The 19,535-nt window shown below is 38.8% G+C and overlaps 1 protein-coding gene across 4 annotated transcripts in view; it reads left to right on the forward strand.

Annotated features, from left to right (window-relative positions):
* The window catches only part of LOC101741857 (SH2 domain-containing protein 4B), a 96,007-nt gene that overhangs the window by 15,226 nt on the left and 61,246 nt on the right, over positions 1-19,535 (forward strand). The window contains exon 1 of one of the 4 annotated variants that reach the window (XM_004924366.4): positions 6,212-6,472. The exons of 2 other annotated variants lie outside the window; for them this stretch is intronic. The gene's annotated coding sequence lies outside the window, so the exon portion shown is untranslated. Of the gene's footprint in view, positions 1-6,211; positions 6,473-19,535 lie in introns of those variants that run through there. One more of the 4 variants, XM_012688865.4, reaches the window with a different exon arrangement.

Genomic DNA, 19,535 nt, shown 5'->3' on the forward strand with positions numbered 1-19,535 from the left:
GTTCTAAGGTCTCAGTATAGTTACAAAGTCTACGAAATGTTGATATTTTTATTGTTTTTTCGTTCACGACAGATTCGCTGACTGTTTCTATTACGGCCACGGAAGCGGTGTTGGTATATGTCGTTAGGTGTTTTTTGGAAGCGCTTGGGTAGCTGTTAGCAAATCCCACCCTCCTAGCTGAGCCTTTGCTCGCTCACCTGCCCTGATAAAACTGGAAAGGCCTCCGGGCCACCAGTAACTTCTCAAACATAAACAAACAAACAATATATTTTAGTCCGATTTGAAAAATAGTCGTTTTGATTCTATATACAAATTGCAGTGTCAATTTTTTATTTTATTTTTCACACACCGACAAGAGCCTGTACCTGTTTTTGAGTTTCGGAAACTGGGTCGCAACGTGTCCGATCATCAAACAATCTCAGCTACGTTAGGGCTGTTAGTTTTGTTAAATTTATTATAATAATTTGCAAAATTATTGCTGAATCAGTACGGAACATACATTGTGTCTATAGACAGAGTCACACACATTAATATATTTATATCTAGCGGTGGAAGGCTATTTGGCTTAAGCGATATTTTAGCAACGTCGTTGTAGTAAACTTCTGGGGAGGTCCATAACCAGCAGCTGACATCTATGCTGATTATGATGATAGTAATTCTTTAAAAAAAAGTACTAAAATTTTTTTTTGTCATAAGTACATTATGCACAAAAACTGTCCTATTTTTTAATATTATTCTTATTTAACACTAGCTGATTCCCGCTATGCTACCCGCGGTTATTGTCGTACCGCGGGTGACGCCGCGGGGCGAAGCTACTCTAAAAAAAGTAGCCTAAGTTACTCTTTATATCATCAGCTACCTATCAGTGGAAGTTCCGTCAGAATTGGTCCGGCCTTCCAGAGATTAGCCGGAACAAACAGACAGATCGACAAAATTTAAAAGAAATGTTATTTTGGTATATGTACTGTGGTATACATACTTACGCATTTAGTAAAAGTGGTTATTTTATTAATACAAACAGACATTCACTCGTGCTTAAGTTGTCTTTCATACATTCCGCAATTTACGAATAAAATTGAATACAAATCAATACATGAAGTCCTATTTGTGGCAGCCCTGTGTATCTCGGCGTGAGGTCGCGCATCGGGGCGCACTTCCAACATGATTAATGTACGTTCCTCCATTATGTTACAGATTATAAAATGACTGTAATTGCGCATCCGCTTCCGCTTTGTTCTTTGACGCATAGATTTCGTAATTTGTTTTTTTTTTTTACTATGTAGTAAATGTCAATCATAATCGTAATTAGAATATTGTTCGTAATGTATTTTTTTTTTGTGAATTGAATGTCGCTGACGGAAGGCGATGATAGTTTGTGACAAATAGGAGGCGTTAAGCTGTCGTGGGTTCTGTTTTGAAGAATGAGACAGCCGACACAAGACTTTTACTCCACGTGCCAAGGTTTCATTCAAGGTGAAGCAAAGTACCTAGCCATTGACGTGAGCTTGAGTACACTTTTATAACAAAAATAGGTTCTTGTGCCTATTTCTGGAATTTCCTTTTTCTATCGTCTCTCCTCTTAGGTTTATTCACTTCAAATAAAATAATAATATGCTCAAATCTAGCCATTCATTGGTCTTGTTTTTTAGGGTTAAGTCTTTTGTTTCACTCTTAGATATAATAACACTTGACTTTTGTTTTGTTAGAACGCAATATATGAACAATTCCTTAACTACAGTTCCATTTCAGTATGTCACCGATACTTCCTTTACGTTTAATTTGTCGTTAATAACAACAAATGTTTTTTTTAAATTTCATTGCATTCGTGTACTAAATAAGGTTCATTTTAGAATGTATTCTATTGGTTCCGATGCTTTTTCAAAATAAACGAGAAATACAAATACATTTTCAATTTTAGAATAAAAGTAGTACAAGTTGTAACAGCCTGTATAAGTATGTTGACACAAGTGTTACTTACCTCATAGGTATTTCAAGTTTACCTTACTGTTTCGAAAAGCTATTTTGCACTGTTTGTGATTGGCGCTTGAGTCGTTTTGTTGATTTCGGACGTGTTATCTGTATCTTCTGTCTCAGTTCTGTTTTGAGAAGGGAATTGCGTAAATAAAATATCTAATTATGATTGAATTAAATTTACATTTAACGTTCTTATCACACAATATAAAGTGCGTCAGATGATTAATTTATGACTTCCTTCTATTTTACAATTGACATAATAAACCAAGCTGTTATCAACTAAGCAATATACGGTCGAGAAAGCTGATTCTATTCTGCACTATTATATTATAACTAGCGACCCGCCCTCGCTTCGCTTCGGAAACATTAAAACACACATGAAACAAACAAAAAAATTAAAAAAAGTAGCCTATGTTCATCAGGAACAATGTCGGCTTCTAATGGAAAAAGAATTTTTCAAATCAGTCCAGTAGTTTCGGAGCCTATTCGAAACAAACAAACAAACAAATCTTTCCTCTTTATAATATTAGTATAGAGTATAGATTTACGTCAGATGTGGTCGTTTAGGATGCAGCCAGGCAGTTGTTCACAAAATAAGGCTGAACTGCAACTTCATACGTTATTTGGGGTTAAAATAAATGGCGAGATAACGTTATATCAAAAATTAATACACAACAATTTGGGACATGTCAAATCGTTGTGTTTATGTTATTGTTACGCCGGTAAGAATAACGCCATCTTTCATCAAATAACAGAAATATCAAAATGCCCTATCGGGGAATTTCTCTGTTATTGTCGTCTTGTCGTGGAAGCGTTGCAGAGATGACATGAAGGCAGTTAGTATTCGAAGCGAAACAGCGAACGGATCACCTGAAGCGAAGCGGAAGAAGCGAATTGAGAATTTTAAAGTGTTCTAGTACTTAATAGTCTTTATTTGTACTTCGGTGAAAGTTTTATTTCTCTTCACTCGCGAAGCCACTGCCTTTGAAGCAGCCACCTCTCTGGGAGTTAGAGGCAGGACTTTTCCTTCTGTTAGGAAGGAATAGGGAGCTAGCTGTTGGCTTTACTAACAACTACCCTCCAATCCAAAAAAAAAGTTTCGAAAGAGGATATTAACTGAGTTAATGCTCTAAGTGCGTTACCTGGATACATTTACAAATTCAGCGAAAACGCGTTTGTTGTTTTATCATTTCGATGTAATCTCACGATTGCTACCTTCTTTTTTTTTTATACAGTTACCTAGTTCAGAAAATATTACCGACTAGCGACCCACCCTAGCTTCGCTTCGGAAACATTAAATTTTATTATTGAGAGTTGAGTCCCGTGATGTTACCCGCGGTTATTTTCATACCGCGGGTGACGCCGCGAAGTTAGTCTAAAAAAAGCCTAAGCTAGCCTAAGTTACTCCTTATATCATCAGCTACCTGTCAGTGAAAGTCCCGTCAAAATCGGTCCAGCCGTTCCAGAGATTAGCCGGAACAAACAGACAGACAGACAGATAGACAGAGGAAAATTGTAAAAAATGTTATTTTGGTGTATGTATCGTATATTATATTCATATGCATGTAATAAAAAGCGGTTATTTCAATATTACAAACAGACGCTCCAATTTTATTTATATGTATAGATACAGTTTATTTGGTCAAAATCGATTGTTCATTCTAGAAAACGCATACACGTACATAGAAAGTGCAAAGCGTTATTAAAGCACAACACAAATTCAAAAAGTGCATCGTAACGAGAAAATTTTGCATTGTTCGAAGCGAAAGTGTACTTACATCACGAAGTGTAATGTTAATTAAAATTAATTATCTGTACGTTCAATTTGTAGTCAGTGTGCTTAGTGCGCGTTTTTTAACGTTCTCGTTAGCGTAAAAGTTAGTTCATGTAGTTTGTATGGAATGGGATCGTTTGCGTACGTTTGCCGCTAGGGGCGCTGTTCCAACTGCATACAAAATTGGGTTAACTTTTACGCTATCGAGAACGTTAAGAAATTCACACTAAGTAAGCACACTGTATAGGTTGCTACAACTCTGTTCCGCTGCGAAAATATCGACATCTCTTAATTGCTCATTTTAGAATTAAATAGACATTTAAATTTTTCGATTGGTGCGATTTTTATTATCGGGCTGGCAACATAGCCTTTAAAGCCTCCGGGTATCACCATTCTCCCCACTTCTGCTATTATTATGATAAAAATAGTGAAATCATTGATTATACACAAAACAATTGTTTTTATGGATTCGTGATCTATCTCGCGCCGCTCTGGTGTTTAGTGAATACCACAGCCCATAGACGTCTGTCGCATTAATACCGCCCCCGTCTTGGGACAGGAGGTAAACATTTTATTTGCATAATATACCAACTGTCAAACCCTTCGAACCAAAATCTGTGACTGCTTTGGAGCAGAAATAGGAAAAATTGTGGTATCTATTCGCGTGGGCTTACAATACTGTGTGCTGATTGCGAGTTTTTTTATGTAGCGTTGCCGCTAGGGGCGCTGTTCCAACTCCATACAACTTTGAGTTAACTTTTACGCGATCGAGAAAGTTAAAAAATGCGCTCTAAGCACACTGAACATAAAGCCGACAATAAATACGTAAAGATATACTATTCGTTGCATTTAAGGAACGGGCAATGCTACAAATCTACAATAAACTATTATTCTTAAAATAGGTCGCTGACCTCATCCAAACCGACATGCCTAAAAATGTTTATATCGAAAATATGTATCTGTGTTGGATGTTTTTGCTTTGTGTGCTTGTAAGATTATATCATATGACGGATCAATTTATAGTGGTACTTCATTCTAGCGCGTTATTTTAAAATGATAGGATAGAGACGCTATTTACGGCAAATTACAGAGTGCGACCTGTTTATTAAAAAAATCACTGAACATCCGAAAGATCTGTCAATTGTCACGCGATGACCTAGTTAGTTAATTTGCATATTTGTGATAATTCTCTTTAGTGCACAATCAATATGTGAGTCGACTATTATCAAAGGCGGCAATCTGACTTTTGGACAATGATTGGTAAATCAGAAAAACGAATTATTGACTTTGTATTCCATTGGCAGTCACAAAACTCTTCGGAACGACATCTTAGATAAATAACAGGTTAACTATTAACCTTTATTTAATGCAGGTTTTGAACCGTATTCTTTGAAGGAGACGATTATATTCAAATAAATCTGTATTGACATATCAATAAATTTTTTTTGTCCAAATGTACAGATTGCCACCTTTGATAATAGACGACTCATGTATGAGTTTAACATTTTTTTGGTTAATTATTTTCTAGTGTAATAAAATTATTGTCTAGTTGCGTGCTTTAATTTTTGAGCTTAATATCATATCTGGTAGGTTATATTCAGTTTAAATATGTGTTTAGTCAGTTTTAGAAGGCGCTTACATTAGATATTTGTAAAATAACAAATATTCGAGTATTCAAAAACAAATTATACTTTACTTATAACAATTTTATACTGAGGTATGAATTCAAATTCTTTTCCCCGGCTGACAGTCAGATGATACCGTATTATAAAACACAAACACCCGTTGTGAATTAATGATTGCGTAACTTAACTAATTTTACTTTCACTGACTGTGCTTGCTGTCCATCAATAAAATTAGTACAAGTCACTGGCAACATTTCACAAATGTATACAAAAATAGGAAACTTTTTTTATCTGTTGTATCTATTTTATTGGTACGAAAAACCATTTTACATCACGCAGTATTGATAATAATATAAATACGTTTATTAGCATAATTATAGTCGTTAGTGATACTTTGTATTTCTTCCATAGACGTTTGAAAGAATTCTGGATTCTTTTAGAGTAAATTTCTGTGTCCAATTTGATATTCAAGGTACCTATGACTTGATACTGTTTGTCTCGTACCTATATTCTCGATATAAGAGATGCCATCTTGACACTTTTCGAAAATATAAATTCATTTCAAGCATTATTGAACATACCAAAACTATAAAACAATTTAGTCTTTCCACAAAGAATGTACTGCGTATGAATACAATGTAAAAATATTTTGGTTTATAATTTATGTTAGTAAACTTTGAATTCAAACCAAATCAACGGTTACGAACAATGAACATTCCATTTTATTAGTGGAATTTGATGTGTAAGTTCAATAGTAAAAACATTATTAAACAGATTTAGTTTCTATCAAGCTTTACCATGACAATGAAAGGAAATGTGGCAAACGGAAACAAAGTTTGGATTATTTCGTAGCGTCATGTTTGGTAGGTACGCAACTCGGCGTTCTCTTTTGTTTGTGGATATTTCAACTCAGTTTCTGAATGTTTCTGAACGCGACCAGTCGCTTGGAAGTGCGCGTTCGTGGAGGTCGTGTCGTTGCGCCTTCGATAAAAATTAAAGCGGTAATTTTAGTTTTGATTCAGTTGTGATTATTAGTGAAGTGAAAATTATATTTTGGACATAAAATTTGCGAGAAACATTTGCGCTTTTGTGTGTTTGTGTGAGTATTTATTTCACTTTTGTTTTCGGTTCACGTCTTTATGTTCAACATTCTTAACAAGGAAGGACAGGTCCTTTTAGTGTTTAGCTAAAGCCCCGTAAAGGATTGACTAGGTTCTTGATTTTAAATACATGCAAATGTGATTATTGCTGTCTCATTTTATTAAACGTTAATTCAACATTCTCGAAAACTTTTTTTTCAAACGCCAATTTAAATAGAAACTTTCTGTCGTTCTGTTGAGAAAATTTTACCAGTTTACGAACTTAGTTGGTTAATAAATCAGTAAAAAGAGTTATGTTCTAAGGAGAATGATTTAAACTGTCCTTTGAAGTTTATTTTTAACTTATGTGTTCAAATTTAAGAAATGAATTATCAAAATTTTAATAATACTTTAAATCTGCCCAGTAATGTCTGATGATAATTTTTATTTTTAACTACCTAGTGAAATTTTACCACGTTCCGTTGTGACGATTGTGTATATTTTTCGTACTATTAGCTAATGCCAATGCTCACTTAGTTTCTCGTTGGATCTTCTCAATGCGTCGCGATTCCGATCCGATGGTAGATTCTGCGAAGCACTGCTCACTGCTAGGACTGGTGTTAGCACATTATCTCAGATAGAGCCCGTGAGCTCACCTACGCGTCTGCGAGAAGCTGAAATAGCCCCCTAAGCAACCAACGAATAGGTTTTTTTTTATTGCTTAGATGGATGGACGAGCTCACAGCCCACCTGGTGTTAAGTGGTTACTGGAGCCCATAGACATCTACAATGTAAATGCGCCATCCACCTCGAGATATAAGTTCTAAGGTCTCAGTATAGTTACAACGGCTACCCCACCCTTCGAACCGAAAAGCATTACTGCTTCACGGCAGAAATAGGCGGGGTGGTGGTCCCTACCCGTGCGGACTCCCAAGAGGTCCTACCACCAGTGATTACGCAAATTATAATTTTGCGGGTTTGGTTTTTATAACACGATGTTATTCCTTCACCGTGGAAGTAAATCGTGAACATTTGTTGAGTACGTATTTCATTAGAAAAATTGGTACCCGCCTGCGGGATTCGAACACCGGTGCATCGCTACGTACGAATGCACCGGACGTCTTATCCTTTAGGCCACGACGACGAGGTAGGGAAAAAATTAATGCCAACAACGTCTATCAAACTTTAGCAGCATCGGATAAGGAACGCATAAAGGGACGTTTATTTTGCTTGTATCTTGGAACAGTTTTCGTCATTAGGAATACCCATTAATTGTTATTGGGTCATCAAACTGAGCTCGCGATAAGAAACGTCAAAGCCAATTTAGGCTTGAGTCTGAAGGCGTCTTAGCAGTGATTTTAATTTCTCACACGAATAAAAACTTTTTATCAACGTAGTGTAAGAGTGTACATAAGTTTAAATTGTGATTTATGGGTCCTTCATCATCACTGGTGGGAAAACTAGAGAAAGACTCAAGACAAGGTGAAATAATGTAGTACTGAAGGACAAGAGGGAATGCAATTTTACTGACAAGGATATTGACCACAGAACGAAGCGGAGGAGTAGAATAAGGATAGAATAAGAAGAGAGTGTTGATAGGACCTCTTATGAGTCCTCACGGGTAGGTATCGCCACCCTGCCTGTTACTGCTGTGAAGCAGTAATTCGTTTCGATTTGAAGGGTGGGGCAGCCGTTGTAACTATACTTAAGACCTTAGAACTTATATCTCAAGGTGGGTGGTGGCATTTACGTCGTAGATGTCTATGGGCTCTGGTAACTACTTAACACCACGTGGGCTTTATGCTATTATATAAAAAAAAGAGAATGAGTCCTTCATCTAATACTGAACGTTTATAACGTTAAAGAGTACAATTGAACTAGAAGGCATTCCCTTATTTTGCGTAGTCTACTCGTTCCAAAGACCGAATTTAGTTTCCTACAGCGACCTATCCGGTCTTTTCGTTTGACTTTTAAAATTTCTTAAGCATATAAATGAGAGAAACTTAACAGTATTTAATTAAACTGGCCCTAACTTAAATCAACCTTATGGAGCCAAATCATCAATATTCAAAATCTCTCCAATCCAGTATTGGCAGGTATTAGCGTAACAAAAAAAAAAAACAAACGTGCCAAATGTAAATTCGAGAACCTTCTTGTTGGATTTATTTTAGTGAAGTAAAAAGATTTTGGAGATAAAAGATATGGACATATGGAGAGTAAAAATTTTTGGAGAGGGCTATGTTCGATGTTTCTCTGTGAGACCGAATCAGAAATGAGGTGATCCGTAAAAGAACCAAAGTTGCTGACATAGCCCGTAATATTAGCACGTTGAAGTGGCAGTGGACAGGACACATAGCACGAAGATGGGACAGCCGGTGGGGCAGAAAGATTCTGGAGTAGAGACCACGTACTGGCAAGCGCAGTGTGGGACAACCAACTACCAGATGGAACAATAACAAAATGAAAATCACTGGGTCACGTTAGATGAAGGTGGCAACGGACCGGCCGCACTGAAGATCGATTGGAGAGGCCTATGTTTAGCAGTACACACCTGATGATGATGACGTTGAAAAAGGTTTTTGTTTTTGTTAAGTACTGGTAGTAGGACCTCTTGTGAGTCCACGCGGGTAGGTACCACCACCCTGCCTGTTTCTGAGGTGAAGCAGTAATGCGTTTCGGTTTGAAGAGTGGGGCAGACGTTGTAACTATACTTGATACCTTAGAACTCATATCTCGAGGTGGATGGTGGCATTTACGTTGTAGATGTTTATGGGCTCCGGTAACCACTTAACACCAGGCGGGCTGTGAGCTCGTCCACCCATCTAAGCAATAAAAAATAACTAAATAAAAATTACTTACTGGCTTAATTAGAATTCCAGTGACGAAGCAACTGCCAATTAGTTCTTCGTATTTCAATCGTAATAAAGCGATTACGATTATTTACACCGCTCAAAAAGGTTGTCAAGGTTAAGTATTATGTGCTTATACGAGTTCCTTAATTCCGCCATAACTTTTTATTGCCTGAACAGCTTAAGATTTACGGGATGAATCCTTAGAATAACGCGACATTGTATTTTATTTTATTTTTGACGACACATTCGTATATGAACATACGTATTTTACTGGTGGTAGGACCTCTTGTGAGTCCGCGCGGGTGGGTACCACCACCTTGCCTATTTCTGCCGTGAAGCAGTAATGCGTTTCGGCTTGAAGGGTGGGGCAGCCGTTGTAACTATACTGAGACCTTAGAACTTATATCTCAAGGTGGGTGGCGCATTTACGTTGTGGATGTCTATGGGCTCCAGTAACCACTTAACACCAGGTGGGCTGTGAGCTCGACCACTCATCTAAGCAATAAAAAAAAAAAGTATATAAACATCGTATTTAAATTACAATATGGTACACAATACAGTAGTTACAATATGGTTACAGTATGGTATTCATAGGCTCACAGAAGGCCAAAGAATTTGTCATAACAGTTTAAAAAAAATATATGACTTCTAGTAATGAAAATAAACAGGTGATTGGGGAACCTGTGATTTTAAGTTTCTCTGGGGAACATTAAAAATGAAAGGTGTGTTGAATTGTCTATTAACGTCACTCGGTAAACATTCTAATGGATCAGTGATAGAATGCGTGACTCATTGTAACGGTTCTTTCAAGGTTCGAGAGCTCACACATCGGCACGTTGTGTAAACATGCGTTTTGTTTGGTATCTGTACGAAAAGGTTAAGGGCGTTTCCGATGGATATTGGATTGTTTCTCGAAGGTCCACTCTTGCTGTAACTTGATAGGGATTATCTTTAGATTCGATGCTTTTTGACGCTTCTAGTATTGCTGATGATCTCTGTTACGAGTGTAATTTATGTATTCTATTTTATTTGTAAATCGCATTATCTACAAAAAATAAAAAAAATAACAATAAAATAAAGACTCTTTGTTTTTATTTCTGTCTTCATTCTTAAAAGTGTAAAAAACTATTTGGAAATTCAATTGATTACGTAAAGATCGATCGACATGATAATATCGGAGAACGAATTCATTCGAATATTGTCCCTAAAGCTGTTTTCACGATATTTCGTATTTTATTACGTTTTAATATTAGAATTGAACAAATAAACAATTGTGATTAATGTTTTTTTTATATATTAAATTATAATACGTATCATTATCGCGTTATTTTTTAAATGTACGAATATAATATTATAGATTTGTTCGTTTGGCCGATTTTATGCGCATAATAATATTATGGTTCTGAGTTTAGTGAATTTCTGGCGCAATAATGGTTTGAAGGGTGGGGCAGCCGTTGTAACTATAGGTAATTGAGACCTTAGAACTTATATCTCAAGGTGGGTGGCGCATTTACGTTGTAGATGTCTATGGGCTCCAGTAACCACTTAACACCAGGTGGGCTGTGAGCTCGTCCACTCACCTAAGCAATAAAAAAAATAATACTTTTAAGTGTGTGAGTAGTTAGAGCGAAGCCTTTAATAATGATTTGTAAAAATAAAATGATGGATATCGGCCATTATGCGCGCATCACGGGAAACCTACTAGATTTTGTCGAGTTTTTTTTTGTTTGTTTTTTACTTATTACTCATAATAATAGGTATTATGTCAAGCATAAGACAGAATAAGAATCATGATGTAAGAAACATAAGTTATGCTAATTTAAAGGAATAGGCATAGCTTTAATTTACCAGGTACGAATTTTTGTTTTTATTAATACGTAATTAACAAATTCTTTTCATGGTGAACGAATAAAATCGTGTAGTAAAAATGAAACCAGCAAAAAATATTTGCGTAATTATTGGTGGTAGGGTGCCTTATGAGCTCGCCCGGGTAGGTACCACCACCCTGCTTATTCCTGCCGTGGAGCAATAATACGTTTCGGTTCGTGGGACGGGCTAGTCGTTATACTGTAAAAACGGAGACTTAGAACTTAATTCTTGGGGTGGGTGGCGGTGTTGTTGATGTCCATGGGCGCCGGTTATCACAGGTGGGCCGTCAGCTCGTCCACGCATCTAAGCAATGAAAAACATTGAAAGCTTTTGAAATCTAAAGTCTAGAATAGTAAGCAGTAGTTTTCTGAATCTCTCTATGGTGATGTTACGTGGTTGACAAAATCGATGGCAAAAACTGGAATGCAATTTAAAATTTAAAAAAATATATATGTTTCGTTATGGTTTTGTTTTTATGTCAACAAGGCAAACGGATCGATGTCTGACATGTTTGCTTATTTTTTCGCGGTAAGTGATAGGTGTGATAAGATAAAAACGAGTAAGGCGCCATTGCTTCTTGTACGGAGCTCTTTTAAAAGGCCAAAATTTTAAACTGATGCATAAAAACTAAATAATATGTAACTCTTAATATAAAAAAAAAAAATATACAAATTATTTTTATTACCTGCATTCTTGCGAAGCGCGCGTAGTTCATTGCACTCGCCCCTAAAATGTCACCGATACTACATCTAGACGTTTCTATAAGAATATAACATTTTGGTTTTTATATTTACATACTTAATATGATATTGTGAAGTGTATAACTTTTTTTTATTGTTAAGATGAGCGGACGAGCTTATAGCCCACCTGGTGTTAAGTAGTTACTAGAGCCCATAGACATCTACAACGTAAATGCGTCACCCACCTTGAGATATAAGTCCTAAGGTCTCAGTATAGTTACAACGGCTGCCCCACCCTTCAAACCGAAACGCATTACTGCTTCACGGCACAAATAGGCAGGGCGGTGGTACCTAGCCGTGTATAATATTAGTACATATTTTTATGTATTCATTATTCACATAAATAATCAATTACATAATAACAATGCAAATTTTATTAATCAATTCGATGAACTGTTATATTTATAACACAACGACCCCTTAAACGAATACGCTAATAATATATTCAAAACAACATGCCATACTCAATATTATCTTTAGTTTGATTGACGTATCATTAATACTATCTATAAATTCGACAAGATGAAGATACTGAGCAGACGGGGTTTTTTAGTTCTACCAACGTAAATTTACATTTTTTTTTCTTCCTACCTAAGTTGATGGTCTAGAGCAGGGGTTCTCAAAATTATTTCGTCTACTGCCTACTTTGAGAATAAATTGTTTTTTAGCGCTCCATTTTTTCATATACATAAAAACCACTATAGCGAGCGCTCAGCCGGTGCCTAAGAGTCCTAGATGAAATTACTAATCGCCTCCCAAGCTTCTACACAACGCCCCCATTTTTTTCTGGGTCTCTTACCGCCCCCTTATAAGCCTGCAGCGCCCACAAGAGGGCTTTATCGCCCACTTTGAGAAAGGCTAGTCTAGAGAGATCATATCAGAGTAGCCTTAACTAGTAGGTGAGCTCACACGGCTCAAACCTGACGACGTTGCTAACACGAACCCTAGCAAGAACCGTGCTTCGCAGAATCTACCACCGAATCGGAAACGCGACCCACTGAGGAGATCCGGCGTGAAACTGAGTGGACTGTGTCTGTGGGTCAATTTACTCGTCGAGCCCTTCGTCGCAAGCGACGGGTTAGACGAGGACGATGACCGGTGCTTGAGGTACCTAAAAGCACCGTTAGTGGATCGGGAGAATTCGAAATGACGTGTTTTGGGCGACGTTGACTGCTTTCAATTCTGTCCGCAGGATCGGGAATAAAATCACAAATTAAATTTAAATTATTTTACTGCTAAAAAGCACAGGGGTCCTAAACCTAAGTTGACGAAAATTACGTTCAAAAGTTCCGTTACATACAAACAAACAAACATGCATACAAAGAAACAAACATGCATACAAAGATAACAATCTAATAAAGGCGCGTTAAATATTATTCATACCTGTGAAACTTAATGAAAGCAGTATTTATTTCGAAATTTTAAACAAAAACAACCTTTTACAAATCCTTTCCAATGAAAAAATTACAAAACAAATTAATCCAAAAAAATTCCCACCACAACAAACGTAACATTCAGAAGGTACAATTAAATATTAACCCGATTCACATAATACTCAAGTTATATTTAAAATTAACGACCCGCTATTAAAAGTCATGAGCTTTAACTGTTCCGACACAATTAAAATAATACATAAGCTTCACGTTTTTTTGTTGCTATTTAACGCGTTTAACATGTTATTTGTATTCGTTCGGGTAGCTTCCTGTACGTTGCTTCGAGACGTGCTTTCTGTTACGTAAGCTAGAAAGCGTGCTGTAGTGATTTACGACGCTTATTGTTGTCACATGTCTTTGTTCTGTTGATGTCAACGCTTAGGCTGGACGTATAGTGTACTTCACCACCGGACTAGCACATGAGGCACTCTGTATATTGATATATTTTGTGGCACATCACGTCAACTGTGCGCAATAGAATCGTACACACTAGAATTCCGTTCGAGAGTAGCTAGCTGGAATACTCTCTAGCGAATGGGTAGGGAAAAAACTACCATGCTTCCTTGCTTGCTGCATTTGCACGGTAGCGGTCATCATTTGACAAACTTGTTGTAAACATTATATTTTTATTAGCATTTTTTTTCCTACCTTTGCTGATAGCCTTGATAGGCTATTTCAGCTTCGCCCTAACATGTTAGTGAGCTCACTGGGCTCAAACCGGAGTGTTGCTAGCACTGGCCCTAGCAAGAGCAGTGCTTCGCAGAATCTACCACCGGATCGGAAACGCGACCCACTGAGAAGATTCGGCGAGAAACTCAGTGGGCTGTGTCTGTGGGTTAATTCGTTCGTCGAGCCCTTCGTCGCAAGCGACGGGTTCGACTAGGACGATGACCGGTGCTTGAGGATAATGGATCGGGAGGATCCGTAATGACGTGTTGTGGGTGACGTCGACATTAGCTTAATATTAAATGCTAGTAATCGTGTTTACTATTTACATGTGTAGGGATTTTCGTGATAAAAAACTGTGAGCTGCTACCATAATGTATTTTATTTTTTTATTGCCTTTGTAGGCAAACGAGCATACGGCCCACCTGATGGTAAGTGGTCACTGTCGCTCATGGACTTCAGCAATGCCAAGGGCAGAGCCAAGCCTCTGCCTATCATAAAATGGTATATTTTATTAAAGACGACACTCAGCTGTGCTCTTTAATTAAATAATATATGAAAGAAAGTGAGACCAACATATCGCACCTTTAGAATTATAGAGACAACCCAAAAAATGGGTTTTGGAAAACATCGAATAAAGTTTTCAAACCGAAAAGACGGAAGGGAACGGAGTGAAAGAGACCGATCGGTAAGTTTGTCTTTTTTTAAGCTACTTTTGGTAATTTGATTACTAAGAGTCGCTGGAAAAGGTCTTTCTAAGTCCATTTTTGAATTAAAATCGAAATTCAAAATTTTCGAAATATTTCACTAAGACACGAAATAGTTGACGAATTTAACATAGAAAAAAACTAAGTGACCATATCAATCACAGGTCCGATTGTCTTATTGTCATGACTTTTTTATTTGATTATGACATTGAGGTTCGCGGGTATAAAACATGACCTTACGATTCTGAAAGGATTTAACTATAGCAACGAAACATTTACGCGTACCAATTTGAGTCTTAAAGCTAAGTTTAAAGAAGCATCAAAATCGCGTGTGCCCACCCAATATATACGTGCCATACGAATTGGTGTATATTAAACTAATCAAGCATTGTTTCGTGATGTAGTTTACATGTAGACACGATTTACGCTTTAAAGTATAAAGTAATAAGACTTATTTTTCTGCGATTAATGTGATCATTAATTGGGACTGAAGGTTTTTACTTGTTAGCCAAATAAGTCCTTGAACTTATACAGCGGAATCGTTGAAACGGAAAGTGTATTTTCAACGTTTACCCATTATTGATGTGAAACATCTATAGCCGCACGTAAAACCGATTTCTGGCGAGGCGACGCATGCCGTGGCGACGCGTCGCCACGCTATATGATGGTATTATATATATACAGTATATGCAGTAGTGTGTACGGTGTGGCGACGCGTCGCCATGCGCAATCGACTGTGCGATTCTCTCCCACTCGATCCGGCGTTGAGCCATCTCTCTCACTACACTGAGCTCGGACACCTATAGTGTATACTCCGTAGTGTATACAGTGTTGTTTACTACAGTACACATAACCTGTGTTTTACTTGAAAACAAATTATCTTTTCGTAATATTTTATTTTATCATTATGACATATTTAGTTCCTATCACAATCTGTTCTTTACTGCATATTACTTTTACAAAATAATGTCGATGCTTAACATCTGCCAGGCGTCCCGTGACGGCTCACATTTTTTATTTTTACTCATTACGTTTACGTATTGCTACAATTATAACGGACTGCGTATTTTCAATTCGATTTTTGTTGAAATGTGATAATGAAAATGTGCTAAACCGGGCTCAAAGACTCAGTGCTAGCGTAAATGGTAGCGAATTATTTCAGGTAGAGTCTTACAAGCTCGCCTAACTGTCAGATTGAAGGCAGACTAACCGATCAAGGCTACTGGAGCCCAATGAGTTTCTCGCCGGATCTTCTTAGTGGATGGCGTGACCGATCCAGTGGTAGATTCTGCAAAGCACTGTTCTTGCTAGAGCCAGTGTTAGCAACACCTCCAGTGTGAGCCCCGAGAGCTCACCTACACGCTAGGGTAAAGCTGATATAGCCTTTCTAGGCTATCAGCATAGGTAGGAATAAAAAAAGGCACACATAACTTGGATTAGCGAATGTAAAAAAATCTAATAGTATTTTATCTTTACTATCTATACTTCTATACTAATATTATAAAGAGGAAAGATTTTTTTGATTGTTTGTATTTTTTTTTTTTTTTTTTTTTTTTTTTTTTTTTATGATTGAAGGATTACTGGTGGCCCGGAGGCCTTTCCAGTTTCACCAGGACAGGTGGGCGAGCAAAGGCTCAGCCAGGAGGGGTGGGAATTGTTAACAGCTACCCGAGCGCCTCCGAAGGAGACCTAACAGCTCAAGAGCAGCTGCTTCGCGAATGAATCTACTACCGGATCGGAATCGCGACCCGCTGAGAAGATCCGGCGAGAAACTCAGCGAGCTGATTCATGGGTTAGGTTGCACGGCGAACTCTTTGTCGAGTTCGACGAGTACGGTTACCGAGGTCCCTAAGCCTGCTCCTAGAGCTGAAGGCGTCTAGTGCGAAGGTTATTGGATCTGATGGATCCGTAAGGACGTGTCTAGGGCGTCGACGGTGACTGGCTCCTGCATGATCAGGATTCGGGGAGTAGTCAGCGGCGGCTACGATAAGGCGATTATCATGACGCATAGCCTTATCGAAGTACCGTTCCGACGCTGACTTCATGTATTTCTGTATAGATTCGAGGCCCAGGTCGTCGTGTAGGTCAACGTTCCTCACGAACCACGGAGCTCCGACGGCTAACCTGCAAAAGCGGGATTGTAGAGATTGAAGGGTGTCTATGTGCGTGCGAGCCGCGTGAGCGAACACCACACTCGCGTAAGTCATGACGGGCCTTATGCAAGTTTTGTAAAGTGTCACCTTGTTCCGAAGGGACATTTTACTCCGCTTACAAATCATGGGGTAGAGTCTACCGAGAATAAACGCGGCACGGTCACGGACTGATTTTATATGCGGGCGGAATGTCATCGATGCATCCAGGGTAACGCCCAGGTACTTGACCTTCCTGGCCCAGGGTATGGATTGACTAAAGAGAGTAATCGGGGGTGTGAGATTCCTCCTCCTAATACGGGAGGAAATCCGTGTGGAGCTTCCCCTCTGAAATAGCACCGCAGTACTTTTCGCTGGGTTGATGTCTATGCGCCATTTTCGGAACCACTGTCCTAGGGCTAGGGCTGCGCTCTGAAGCTTCTTCGCGATTAGGGACTTGTTTCTACTGGAATAGTAAACAGTCGTGTCGTCGGCGAATAAAGCTAAATGGGTCGGCGGCGACCGGGGAATATCGTTAACGAATAAGCTAAATAGGAGGGGTGAGAGGACAGAGCCTTGCGGGACTCCAGCTGTGAGAGGTCGTGGGGAGGAGCGGGTTCCCTCGACTCGATATCGAAAAGAGCGGTTCGACAAGAAGTCCCGTATGATGAGCACGAGACTATCCGGCACACCCATGTTGAATAGTTTGAAAATCAAACCGTTGTGCCAGACTTTGTCGAACGCTTTTGCGACGTCGAAGAAGAGAGCTCCCGTGTATAACGGTTTTGGTCGATTAAGCCCCACAAGAATATGCTCCGTGAGGCGGTGCACCTGTTGAACGCATGAGTGATTTGTACGGAATCCGAATTGTTCATCGATGAGAATGCCCTTGGATGAGACGAAGTCTCTGAGGCGTTTATAGAGCAGACGCTCATACAGTTTGCCTAGAGACATGAGGAGGCTAATCGGGCGGTAGCTCGTCGGATGATTTTTTGGTTTACCGGGTTTATGTATGCCGATAACGTCCGCTTCTTTCCACACCGCGGGAAAGATACAGTTCGCCATAGCGGCATTGAAAATAGATGCCAACATCACGATGAGTTGGACGGGTAGAAGTTTAATAACGCGGTTGGATATACCGTCGGAACCGGGAGCCTTGCGAGGACGTAGGTCTTTGATCAAGTCTTTAACTTCCATCGGGGTGACGGGTGGTAACACATCAGAGGGTGGCAAGGAGGCTCTGCGTTCTACCTCACTGTCTACTAATTCTACATGCACAGGGTCCACGGATTGAGTGCTGGGCGTGCACTGGGTTTGCAATGTATCGGCCAGCAGCTCTGCTTTTTCGTCATCATCGAACGCCGTGAGTCGGCCTGAGGGGCCTACGAGGGGGGGCATAGTTACTACCGTATCCGATTTGAGAGTACGAGCTAAGCGGTAGTAAGACCTTTGGGAGGGCGCGAGTCCTTCTAAGAAATCAGACCATCTGGCATCTCGGACTTCGGCGATGCGAGACTTTACGTCGCGTTGTAGGGCACGCATTCGAATACGATTTTCCGCGATAGGATACCTGTCGTAGGCGCGTATCGAGGCGTTCTTAGCTCTAAGGAGTTCCCTAATATCGTCGGACAATTTGAAGCGGTGAAGGAAGTCCTCCGCTACAACTTGTTTCGATGACCTATCTAATGTCGAGGTGATGTGTGACGTTAAGATGTCTATGGCTTCAGCGGTATCCTGAGAAGACGGGGTAGAGTCCGGGCTAAACGGTAGCGATGGTGGATCAGATTCAGCCAGGCTGATGCCCAGCGTGTATTGTTTGTATCGAATAGGCTCCGAAACTACTGAACCGATTTGAAAAATTCTTTCACTGTTTGGAAGCTACACTATCCCCGAGTGACATAGGCTATATTCTTTTGTTTTAAAAAATAGGGGTCCTTGCTAAAACTCCAATAATGTAACCCAAGGTTATTCAAAACTATCTTTACATATATATATATATATATTTTTAATAATCTAACGCAAATAGAAGAGTTGATGTGTGTGTATTATGAGTGTTAATTTGGATTTTTTTATTAAAGACCGGAGCGAAGCTGGAGCGGGCCGCTAGTCAGGAATATATAGGTTGGTGGGTTGTGTGGGCAGCTACAATATGCCCTGCGCATATGTGTGTCCACTTGTACCAACAAATTTATAAGAATGTAATCATGATTCAACAGTTCTAAAGGACAATGTGGTATTTACTATTATCGTAATAATTGACAGATGAACCACGACCTATCAGTTATCACTTGTCTAAGCAATCGCAAAAACAAAAGACGGAAGTATATCGGCTGATACGTCAATTGATTTCGCAAAATATCTTTTGTCCTAAAACGAATTTCTGCCATTTGTCAAGTGGGTATTTCGTCCGTATCATAGTACACTTAAGATAAACTAAGATTGCTAAGAAAAATGATACGGAAACCCTGACATTAGTATTATTTTTACATGGCAACCACACGGCTGTATCAATTGTGACCATTCTAACAACGTTGTCTATTTGTCTTAGCAATTTACTGTACGCAATCAGGGGTACGGATTAAATATTGCTTTCGATTTCTGGCCACTTAAACTTATTCAAAATAGTTATATATCTTCTATCTATATATAAAAATGAATTGCTGTTCGTTTGTCTCGCTAAAACTTGA

Source organism: Bombyx mori, chromosome 3, assembly GCF_030269925.1.
Source record: "Bombyx mori chromosome 3, ASM3026992v2".
In the NCBI taxonomy this organism is placed as follows: domain Eukaryota; kingdom Metazoa; phylum Arthropoda; class Insecta; order Lepidoptera; family Bombycidae; genus Bombyx; species Bombyx mori.